Source organism: Uloborus diversus, chromosome 7, assembly GCF_026930045.1.
Source record: "Uloborus diversus isolate 005 chromosome 7, Udiv.v.3.1, whole genome shotgun sequence".
Classification (NCBI taxonomy): domain Eukaryota; kingdom Metazoa; phylum Arthropoda; class Arachnida; order Araneae; family Uloboridae; genus Uloborus; species Uloborus diversus.
In genome coordinates this window covers 168,603,586-168,615,627 of record NC_072737.1, presented here as the reverse complement: position 1 = coordinate 168,615,627, position 12,042 = coordinate 168,603,586, and the positions used below count along the sequence as shown (strand labels likewise).

General features: G+C 34.4%; 1 long non-coding RNA gene across 1 annotated transcript in view; it reads right to left on the bottom strand.

Moving 5' to 3' along the window:
* The window catches only part of LOC129226506 (uncharacterized), a 157,889-nt gene extending 146,364 nt beyond the window's left edge, over positions 1–11,525 (bottom strand). The window contains exon 1 of the long non-coding RNA XR_008580790.1: positions 11,351–11,525. This is a non-coding gene — a long non-coding RNA (uncharacterized LOC129226506). The remainder of the gene's footprint in view (positions 1–11,350) is intronic.
* Positions 11,526–12,042: the final 517 nt, after the last annotated feature.

Here is a 12,042-nt window from a genome sequence, read left to right as displayed (position 1 = left end):
AATCTTTTCTTTTAAAACATTTTTTCTCTTTTTCACAGATAGTATTAGTCTTGCTTCCATCTCAACATGACATAAAAACGAGCATTATAGCCATGAATATAACACTTTTAAGAACATCAGCCAAGAAATCGAAATAGTTTGACAGCTTAGTAATAAAATACACTTGTTGTGGCTTAGTCATGTAACTCAATTACTTTATTATTTCTTGTAAGTATTCAAAATTTTGCGTCTGCCAATTTTTCTCTGAAAGTTGTAAACTAAAACTTATTTCCAACCTTCAAAAACGTTGTTTTATGCCTGATAATAGTCTTTGGCTATCAATTTTTTGTTTTTTAATTTGAAGATACCTGCAGAAGATCTGCAGAATAACTCTATTGTTGAAACTTCAAATAAATATTTCCCATATAATTCGATAACCTAGCGCCCTTTTGCTTAAACAACCCTATACCAGTTCAGGGGTGCCCCCTCAAGAAGGGTGGGGGGCAGTGGCGCACAGAAGGGAGGGGTCCGAAGGGTCCGGACCCCTCCCATAGGTCTTGTTTCTTTTTCTCGAATAATTACCATTCTATGTTTTTTGTACGTAGAATAATTTCAAACAAAGGCAGTTTTTTCAGTGAAAAAAATAAAATCCCCATGTTTAAAGTTAAAAAAAAAAAAAAAAAGTGAACTTTTCCTGCAACGAATTGTCAATGAGAAGCAGAATGATGATTATAAATGAATATTGTAATAAAACCATGTTTTTAGCTTTGTAATTACAGTCCAAAATGAGATTCAATGAACTTGAATCCATTTTTTAATTATGAGAAAAGTAAAAGCCTAAATTATTTTGCTTTCTGGTTGTTTATTAAAGTATATTTCATAAAAGGAGGCTATTTTTTTATTCAATAATTTATTTTTTTGCTGTTTTTCGTTCTCAAAAATCGGTGAAATCATGTCAATATGTATGACGGTGTATTGGGGTTACAATATGAGAATGAGGTTTCGAACTTGGATCCTCCCCTTGCAAAACTCCTGTGTGCGCCACTGGTGGGGGGTGGGGGGTCATGGATCCACCTTAGGGGCGCAGACTGTGCCATTGAAATTTTTAGGGGATGTTTTAAGGGGTATTCCTTACTTTTTTGAGCTCTCTCCCCCCCCCCCCGAAAAAAAGTGAGTATTTAGCAATTAGCTCTTGCTTTGGAAGGGATGCTTCGCGATATTAAGGGGGGCACGCCCTTGATCTAAGGATGGGGGGACCCCTGTACCGGTGCATTAGTAACACAGTAGTGATGAAGATAGATTAACCTAAGTTGAATCTGAGACTACACTTAAAAATTCAGGCAGATTTTCTGGTAATTGTTACTGTAAAATGGTGGACTTACAGCATCGCTGATTTTTACGGTAATTTATACCGGAGAAATAAGCGATTCCAGCTCCAATTGGTTGCTGTGGCCTACCAAAGAAACCCTAAAATTTTACTGTAACATTTGATTTTCACCATAAGAGTTACTGTCAACATGGATGCCAGTAACAATTACCGTAAATTTTCCGGAAAATTTTCAACAGTGTATATACTTTACTGTAAGAAAGATACTAAGTTATACTGGCTGAAAATTGCTTTCCCCCTGGTGCTCTGTACGCGCGCCTACGGCTGCACCAATGACACACGTCCAGGCAGACTGCAACGGAAACAGACCTCCTTACTTTTGCGATCACGTCCGAGCTGTAACTGAAAAATGAATGGCTTCAGTGAAACTAAATTTAATATTTATATACCACTAATGGCATCGGCGGTTTACCATGTGAATGGAAAAGCTAAGAACACGGCGGAAGTGGGTATTTAGCAATTAAGAACTGCTAATCGAACTCCTCGCACATTCTCCCGCTTGGAACCTACAATCAGAGAATGCCTGAGGGCAGAATTGTTCTTTTTTGCCAAGCATTTGATGACAGAGTCGGTGTTTCTGAAAAAGAATCCTCGAGATTTTTGTCAAACGCGAAGAATAATAAATATGTTTGGTTTCATAACTGAACAAAGCATCTAGATTTTCTCTGATGTCGTCATTTAAAACGAAGAGCAGAAATTGCTAGTTCCATTAAGGTGATAAGAAAGGAAAGGCATAAGGTAAAACAGGTAACACTTAGAGAAATAATGGCTTTATAATATGTATGCCAACATTGACTGGGCATGCGTATTTCTTTCAGGGGCGCAAGGAGGGTGATTTAGGGGTAACCCGCCTCCCAGAGCCCTTGCTTTTAACACTATTGCCATTCGTAATGGTGTTTTATGTCTATGCGAGAACTTTCATACCCCCCTCCCCAGAATAAAAAATTCTGGCTGCGCTAGGGAATTCTTTATCTATAACCGCAGCCAAAGAGCTTCCGTGCAGAAGTGCAAAATTTTAGAAGACAATAACACTTGCAAGAAAAGAATAGATCACTAGATTCAAATATTAATAACAATAAATGTTTAAAAATATCTATAAAAGAACTCATTTTTATATGCATTATGATATATAAATATTTATTCCAGAAACAACTAAAAAGGAAACCGAAACATGTTCACCCAAATATCAATTCGAAAAAATAACTTAACAGTACAGTGAAACCTGTGTAAGTTGACCACTTGCGGTGCAGTACTTTGGTGGTCAACTTAGACAGGTGGTCAACTTATAAAGGGGGTAATGATTTTTTTTTTTTTTTTATCATTTCTTGCACTATGTATTCATTTTTTGACTAATTGACACTTACTCTTTCCGTTCAACTCATTTTCATTGCTTAACACTACTTTGAAACAATAATTTAAAATGTTATTCAAATATTTTAGGAAGTTATTTTCTCAGAATGACGTGTAATGTGTCATGTAAATTTAAAATTTCAGTAAAATGATCAAAAAAAATTAATTTTTTATAAAAAGTTATTTGATATTAATAGTTCCTAAAAATTCATAGCTAATCAAAAATAACAAATTTTTCCCTTTTTTTTCTCATATACATTTAATACATTTATAACCATGATGATCTACTTTTCAACAAAATAACTCCTTATTGAAATTTGGTGCACTTATTAGACACTAATTTTGGAAATTCCATATGTGTCAGCTAATTTTCTCTGGATTTCTCCCTTTCAATTAATTTTAATCTGGGAAAAAATACTTTGAACTTTTCTACTGACACATGTTTTCATTGACCAGAGAGTAGAAAAGGTAATCTCAAATAGAACAACAAAAGAAAAACAATTTTTTAGAATAAAAGGGTTCTTAGTAGTTTTTCAATGTGGGGGTTAAACTTACAAGGAGGTTTAGTTATGCTGCTGTTTTATTTAGTTGGTAAAATGCTGGTCTCGCATCAAAAATATTCTTGGAAAGATATAAGAAAAATAATAATAAAATGAAATAATTTGCTAAATTAAGTTTTAAAAAATAAATTAGGTGGTCAACTTACAAAGGGTTTTTTACATTACTCCAAACCAAATTTGGGGTACATTAGTGGTCAAGATTGACAGGTGGTCAAGATGGAAAGGTGGTCAAGTTACAGAGGTTTTCCTTCGTTATACAAGATATGACTAATTCCGTTCCTGACAAAAGCGGTCAACATAGACAGGTGGTCAACTAACAAAGGTAGTCAACTTTACAGGTTTTACTGTAGTTGCTTTGAAGCTTGTACCGTACAAAAAGGAATTAAGTTATATCAATCATAAACGAAGTTTCAGCGCAGTTCTAACATGAAAGATGTGGAAAGCTATGACAATTCATGAAAATATAAGATTATTCAAAAAATAGCTGTTTCGTTTTTGTACGTTATTCTAATTTTCGAAGTAACTATATTAACTTATAAAAACTTCAACAGTGTTTTAGTTTAAAACAAAGTTATTTAAACCGTACATAGAGCAAATAATTTCAATTTATCAGTAGTTTCCATGATTTACTTGTAATTCGAAACAGCAGGCAAGCAGAGCCAATCTGTGACATACGAAGGGAACAAGGAGAATAACAATTCATAGAGATGATGGTTAAAGTATTTAAATCAACCTATACTGTTTCAGTAACGTTTAACATAAACGTAAAATACCGCCCCCCTCCAACTTATGTTTCTAAAATTTCAATACGGTCATATATTCAAGGCCTATCCTCTCATATCCTGGTCTTTTTTAATGAAACTGAATCTTTCAATCTAAATTTTTGGTGACAGGCGCAACAGAAACACCACAAAGTGAAGTAAAAAAAAAACTTTTACTGAATAAATGAATACATTTTCGCAGAACAAGAAAATATAGTTTAATAACGTATACAAAGGAACAGTAATGTTTCCGTTAACAATGGAAAAATATATTTAAAAACGAAGCAAATTTGCAAGAAATTTCAGCAATGTGTTTCGGGGTTAAAATGAACCCTCTTTTCAGTGCAAGCATATGAGAGCATCAATTTTTGTCGGATATCTTTACACCATACGTTCACAAAAGTTTGCACCCCTCCTACCAACACATTAAAAAAACCCTTTTCTTATAACCTTGAAACACATATATGCAATTTTTCATTTTTTCGCAAATCTGTGCTTTAAAAAAAGTTGTTGATAATACTTTTACGGGAGTTTTTATTCACAATTCAACGAAATATATTCTGCTTTGATCTCCAAAATTCCTACACTGTTAAAAATTTTCCGGAAAATTTAAGGTAATTGTTACTGGCATCCATGTTGCCAGTAACTATTACTGTAAAAATCAAATGTTACTGTAAAATTTTACGGTTTCCTCAGTAGACCACAGCAACCAATTGGAGCTGGGATCGCTTATTTCTCCGGTATAATTTACCGTAAAAATTAGCGACGCTGTAAGTTCGCCATTTTACGGTAACAATTACCAAAAAATCTTCCTGAATTTTTAACAGTGTACCAACACATTTAAAAAAAAAACCTTTTCTCATAATCTTAAAACACATATCTGCAATTTTTCAATTTTTTGCAAATCTGCGCTTTAAAAAAGTTGTTGATAATACTTTTACTGGAGTTTTTATTCACAATTCAACGAAATATATTCTGCTTTGATCTCCAAAATTCCTCCTTCTGCCAAAGTACCATTTCCTGGAGGACCCCTTCGCCCAATTGTTCAGTCATTAAAGAATCGAACGAAACTAAGAAAATGAAGAACGAAAAAGAAAAAGATGAAAGAAGCAACTTGACCTACATGCGGCTTCTCTCATTTACGCTATCCTCTTGAGACTCCTTTGCTGTATCGGTAATTAAGGAAGCCCCGCGGAAACGGTCATTAATTAGGAACCCGCTCACCGCCGCTTCTTTAACAAGCTCGCTAGAAAAGGCGGGAACTTGGAGATGAGTGATTCTGTCCGTAAGAGTCGCGATTACAGCTCCATCATAATTATTTGATGATGAGAATTTACGTCGTTTTAGTGTGGCTTCCCGAAATCTTCAAATTCTTAGCATACCTGAATTCGTGCACTAAAATTTCCAATCTGTGCGTAAGGAAAATCTCTACATAGTATAAAATGAAGTGTCCAAAAAGCGTCTGTTTGTTTGAACTCGCAAAACTCGAGAACTACCCGGCCGATTTCGCTGAAAATTTCACAATTTGTTCCTTTAAGTCCTGAGAAGGTTTGCAGACCAGTTCGAAAACAATTCGATGAATAGTTCTTTTTTTATTCCAATTTAGGCCCAATTTTCACATAAATTCCCGAATATGGGGGTGAAAAATTACACGCAAATAGTAATATCATATATCGTTGGAAAGGGTAGAATTTTTCGCATTCTACGCAATTTGTTCCATAACTTAATTGCGGCGGGAGTTTTTTTACATTTTTAGCTCGAATTTTTTTAGGCTTAGCTGAAATTTAGGCACTACTTTCTTCATTAAATAAATCAATAAAAAGTGAAGGAATTGTCCCACAGCTTTCTTTTTGACAGCATTGGAAATAGTTGCTTTTTTTTACTCCAGATCTATCTCGACCTAAGGTCGAAAGTTTAACCTTCTATCTCCATTAGAAAAAAAGTTACAAGCAAATGAAATGAAGTTCAAAAATCTGTTCTTTTCCTGGTTATTGAAGATACTTCACTTGACGCAATGGTTTTTTTCAAGGTAGACCGGGCAAAGCCGGGCAACACAGCTAGTTAATTATAAAATAATTTTTGAGCAATCAAGATAGGTTATTATTTTTACTATTTGGCGTCCACTTCTTTTTCTTTACCAGTCTTTAAATAAGCAAAGGTTTAAGTTTTGTATTAAGCTGTAAGCTACTGCTCTCAAGCCGGGCTATGATTGAATTACAAGTAGATACCAAAAGCCTGGTTACGACATCTAGAGAAAGCAGTTTCGTTCTTGTTATGAACCTAGAACATTCTTGACGTAATTCTTGTCTGGCAATGTTTGTGTTTTAATTTTAAGAGTTGAGCCGCCCCACTTGTTGTGGAATCTCAGTAGTGTGCTAAATAAATTTTAGCTACCAGTTTCAAGGTAATTCCAGCGTTAATGACAGCACATCTGCCTCTGCTCTGGTATTACTTTTCCAGATTGATGAGTCAATAGAAAGGACGAAACTTTATTTTCTGGATGTAGTATCCGAGCTGTCAGTATATGCTTGTGAACGTATGTATTGTGTTTGTACGTGACTTGCTCGAGAATGGCCGGGAGTTACGGGTCAAACCAGGTATTAAAAAAAAACTTTCCTAATTAAAATAAAAAAAAAAGGAAAACTTCTCGCGGGAAGTTCTTTAGCCAAGTTTTATCTTTACAAGATTTTAATTATTGGAGATATTAAGTAAAGTGGCAATTAGCATTTATTCGCAAATTAAGAGGTAAAAACATACTTGTGTATTTACCAATCAACCATTCGGATTTTTCTGCTTAAGAGGGAATTTTTTTGGAGCCTCTTAACAATTAGAACTGAAGCTTAAAGTATTTTAGTAGGAATTCAAAAGATTTTTTTCATATTTTTCTGTTTATTTATTAATTACTATTAATATTATTACGTGTGAGTATATTATTTACGATGGTTTTATTTAAGTTTACAGGCAATCGAAAAATACCCTTTTTTGCGATGTTCGTTACTGATTTTATCCTTATTTTTTACATAATCTGGTTTTAATTTTTAAAAAAAATGCAGGGGAGAGTAGTGAGGGATAGGATTCCCAGAATAATGCTTAAAATCAACATTGTTTTAATTTACTGACTCTTCCACGATTTGGAACAACCATAGCACTATACTTTTTGCTGTTAATAGTTTTAGCTGTAGGGTTCTGTGAATTTATGTTGGGAAAAGGCTATTTCATATCACCAAAAGTAAATAACTAAGTTTTTTCGAGGTTGGTTTTATACTATAGCTTTTATAAAGTAGAAGTTAAATTAAGCAAACAATATAGCATGCTTCTGGTAATAAAGCTATTTTACTGAAATGTTGTGCAATGGGAAGTATGGAACAGCATGGTTCGGGATGTGTCCCACACAATAAATAGTATTTTTTTTTTTTTTGAATCATCATAATTAATTTTAAAGCTAAAGAATTACCTGCATAATTTTTCAAAACCTCTCACCGGATCTTGGTTCATAAATTTGATTTTACAAATATTCATACAGCAAAAATATAACTTAGATTACCCAAACTAAATAACTTCAAAGGTAAAGGGGAAAAAAAGTTTAACATTTTGAAAAAGTACCTGGTATAATACTACCATTTTTCTAAACCTCTTACCGGATCATAAATCAAAAATTTACAAATAAATGCACTCTGTGAAACTGTTAATTGCATTTCGGGTTCAAACTAAGTAATTTCAACGGAAAATTAAAAAGTTGTTTAACATTTCGACTTTTGTGCTGTGAATTTCAAATTCATTTGAAACAAACTACAAAGGTAATAGTTAATTACACAAAAGTTACTTAGCTCATTGTAATAAAATACCCATTAAATTTTTTTTGAAAAAATGCTGTTCTTCAGATTTTTAGTTAATCCAAATTTTTACTCAATCCCAGATCAACAAATGTTCATCAATCCGAGATTCAACTAATTGCATCCACAACATTATCTCCAATTAAGGTCAGTCTTTCAACACATGCACTGGATTATTAGTTCATACAAGAACGCTGTTTGTGCACTCAATTTAAAGTTTATTTTCTCAAGCAGCAAAACTTTCTCTCAACTTTGCCCCGAACCTCTTATAGCTAATGAATGTCAGCGATCCATCTTTCACGCGGAGGCAAAAACGCATTACTTTCGCGAACAGTTACTCCTTTCTCAACTCCCATTAACTATTCATATCTTTTCGTGAACCGCCTAGTTTTCCTCGGACAAACTTTTTACACACGCTCTCGATCCGTTTATTATTTTTCGCCAACCTAGAGCCACTTCGGAAGACAGGCCTACCTATCCGACATTTTGGTTCAATAAAGCTTTAAATGCAGCCTTGCTTCAAGTATTTGAAACTACGTTGAAAACCAGTTGCAATGAACGTCAAGGGACTACAAACTTTATTCGTTGTAACAGGAATTTCGTTGTAAAGGAATTTAAGCAATGTAACTGGAGCTAAGTTGGGACTACTCATTTATTTCTTTGCACTGGTATTCGTTGTAACGGGATTTCACTGTATGTCGTTAAAATCGCCGGTTGCTTCGTCACAAAAGTTATTGATGAACAGTTGAGTTTGAGCAAATCTGGTAAGATAACTGATTTAGTAGCAGCTAATTTAATTAGATGCTAATTAGTAAAAGCTTATCAGGAAATGTTTCCGGTGAAAAATTGCATTTCCTAACCTTACTTCTTTCAAATCTAAATAAATGAAATATTCTCCTTTTATAGGGTAAAATAGTCATCCATCAAACAAACAACGTGTCTAAAGCTTAGACTCCAGGTTCTTCAATGAGGTTTTGGCACATATACTTTTCTCCCCCGTACCCCACCTTTTAGTCATACGCCTTATAGGATTTTGGTACACATTCAAGTGGTATGCGACCATATCCAAAGTATGCGCTACGATGCAGGATCTTACGCCTTGATCTGGCTTCTACTACAAACCAATAGCTAAACGAGCCTGTGGCAGACCTAAAAAACGGTGGCTGGACTAAGAAACCGGAACATGCTTTTTGCATATATAGTCCTTGCTAAAGCTGTTGGTAATAATGATACAAAACTTGGGGCACACCTAACCTGGTAGTGTAATGCTGCTATTAGAATCTGCGTAGTTTTTACAATGCTAACAGGTTAGGTTTTCCCCAACTAGAGGTATAGCACGCGTTGTCTTTTGAACAAAAATGTCGGATGGGTCGGCTCAGTACTATCCTCTCCCTCCGCGAGCATTAACGAAGTTCCAACAGCGAGTACTACATACATAACATCAGGCAAAACAGAATATAAAAAATAATGAACTCTGGGGCGAAAAATCGATGCTGCCGTCATTTTCGGTTGCACGGTGACTACATTTACATCTGATTAAATATTCTCTCCTAAGGTCCAAAAGCCCACCACACCCAAAAATAGAAAGAAAGATACAAATCCTTGGTGTGGTGATCGCAACAGTCTGATGATTGTCGTCAGAAAGGGCGTGCGAATGTTGGATAGCGGGGCACGAAGCATGGCAATGTCAACTGCAGGCATGACTTATTAACATTTCATGCTTTGGAAGCCATGCAGGGACATGATGAATAGACGAGTCCGTGTTTGCTACTGATGGTCAATTTCGAAATGGGCCCGATTTGCCGGAGATGGAATGAGATCTCTTGATTTACACTCGCTGCTGGCTATCTTGATTTTCGGTTTTCTATTTTTTTCTTCCGTGTCCCCTAGTAGCAATGACAGTAGTAGAGCTGCGGAGCGGGAGTCGTGTAGTCGGAGTCGGTTTTGAAATAAATAAGTCAAAGTCGGGAGTAGAAGATTTTTTTTAATGCCATGAGTCGGAATCGGTCATTTTCCCTCCAAGTCTGCAAGTACTAACAAGGCAGCCCAGTCAAAGTCGGGGTAGGGCTGATTTCGAAGTGAAGGAGTCGGAGTCGAAGGTTCGATAATTACAGGAGTCGGAGTCGGTCATTCGGACTTCGAAGACCTGAACTGCGCGATACTGTGTTCTTGAGAAAGCCATTTTTTAGTTATGGCAAAAAAAGTTTAACGTTTGTGAAGAAGAAATTAATCTTACGAGCAGCGAGCTAAGATTTGCACGTATATCCTGGGATATAGTCTTCGGGCAATATATTTCTCAATCTATTTGCATGAGTATGACATTTTTACGTACGTAAGGCAAATATGTCAAATAAAGCCAACCTAAGGTTTATGGCCTAGTATATGATTCAATTGGCTTCAAATTCCTTTTATGATTCAATTGGCTTCAATATTTGTACATTTATCAAATGACTCTCAAAAGTGGAGAAAAAAAAAGCATTCTATGTAAAAATTAAGGCATAAATTAGGTTTGTCAGCACAATTGCGAATTGGTTCTATTAGGAACATGGGTCCCCAATTTGGCCAACTGCGAAAAAACGCCAAAAAATACTATCAAACTATAAAAAATTATAAAAATGCTTTATTTGCACTTCATTCCCAGAATGTTTAATTTTGTATTTCAATTTTTATATATTTGAAATAAGGAACCATTAAGCATAATTATATATAAAGTATCAACTATCTAAAAAAAATGTGTATTTGAAAAACTGATTTGTGTGTTGCGACCGCAACACGCACAAATCATTGCTTTTTAAGTTCGATTTTTTTTTAAAATTTATACTGCTAATTATTAGTATCCTTTTTCTGAAAGGGGTACATAACGGTTCCTTACATTGAAATTAAAAAAAAAAAAAACTAAAAGCCAAAGTTTAATATTACAGGTATAAAGGAAGGAAAGAAAAGCACTGGAGAATTAGCTTTTTGGAAATCCTCATTTCTGAAATATTGGCCAAATGATCACTAGTTTCTTTCTTAGAGTCACCCTTTATACATGAGCCAAATGAGAATAAGTTATAATTTCAGGGACGAAGCATTTATTTGTAAGAAGATACACATTTTTTAATTTTATAATGTACGCAATATTTAATGGAGACTGATATGCATCACTGAATAATTTACCTGTTGCAGAAATGAAGTTTTCGACGAAACAAACATTCTGGAAATCTGTGTTGGTAAAAAAAAAAAACCTACAATTAAAATGAAACGGAAGAGTGTCACGAAAGATTCGATCTCTGGCTGCATTAATTTGGCATTAATAGGAGTAGTATAACCATAAACACTGATGTTCACCAGACGTTAAATGATATAAAAAAGTAACAAAAGTTTGATTTTGATTAACTCTGATCCCAAATGTTCATAAAATTGGATTTATTTATTCATTTATTTATTTATTATTATTTTTTTTCAGTTATAGCTGATGAACAATTTAAAATATATTACCGATTGAACAGCTGTTCTTCAAATTCATCCGGAAGTTTCAAATCCATAGAAATCTGAAAAGGAATGTTAAAAAATTAGATGTATGAAAATTACAAAAAATATTAAAATACTTGGTATTAAAAACTAACCCCCTCCCCCCTTCAATTAGCTTTGTAATCTGCAATATCAATTTTTTATTTGCATCACAGGACTATAAAATATTTTTTTATAAAACTGTAAAACCGCGGATTGGGACTCACTGTGAAAAAAAAAATGGGGGGGGGGGGAGGATGTAGAATGCAGCACAGAAACATGCGCAAATGCTTCAACACAAATTCTGGGAACGATTTGCGCCTTGTTAAAAACCAAACCACTACTCCTGTCCCATTTGGATACGTAAAAATTGAATGAAAAAAAAATCAACTTTGAAAATTTTTTAAAACGGGATATTTGAGGAACAAAGAGGCTCAAAAAAAGTTTGACTGAAATGTTTCTAACACTAAGGGTACATTTATCTCTATCACTACATCAGAACTCAATTAAAAAATTATCTTTAAAATTCCTTTTAGGGAACTGTCTCAGATTAACTAAATGAACTTTTTTCTTCAACAATACGAGAAAGATCTCTAGGTTTAAGTCTTCTTGAAAAGGACTACGAGCCTAGCTGTTTGATACGGATATACTGCGCAAATTAATCGTTTAATTGCTGAAGA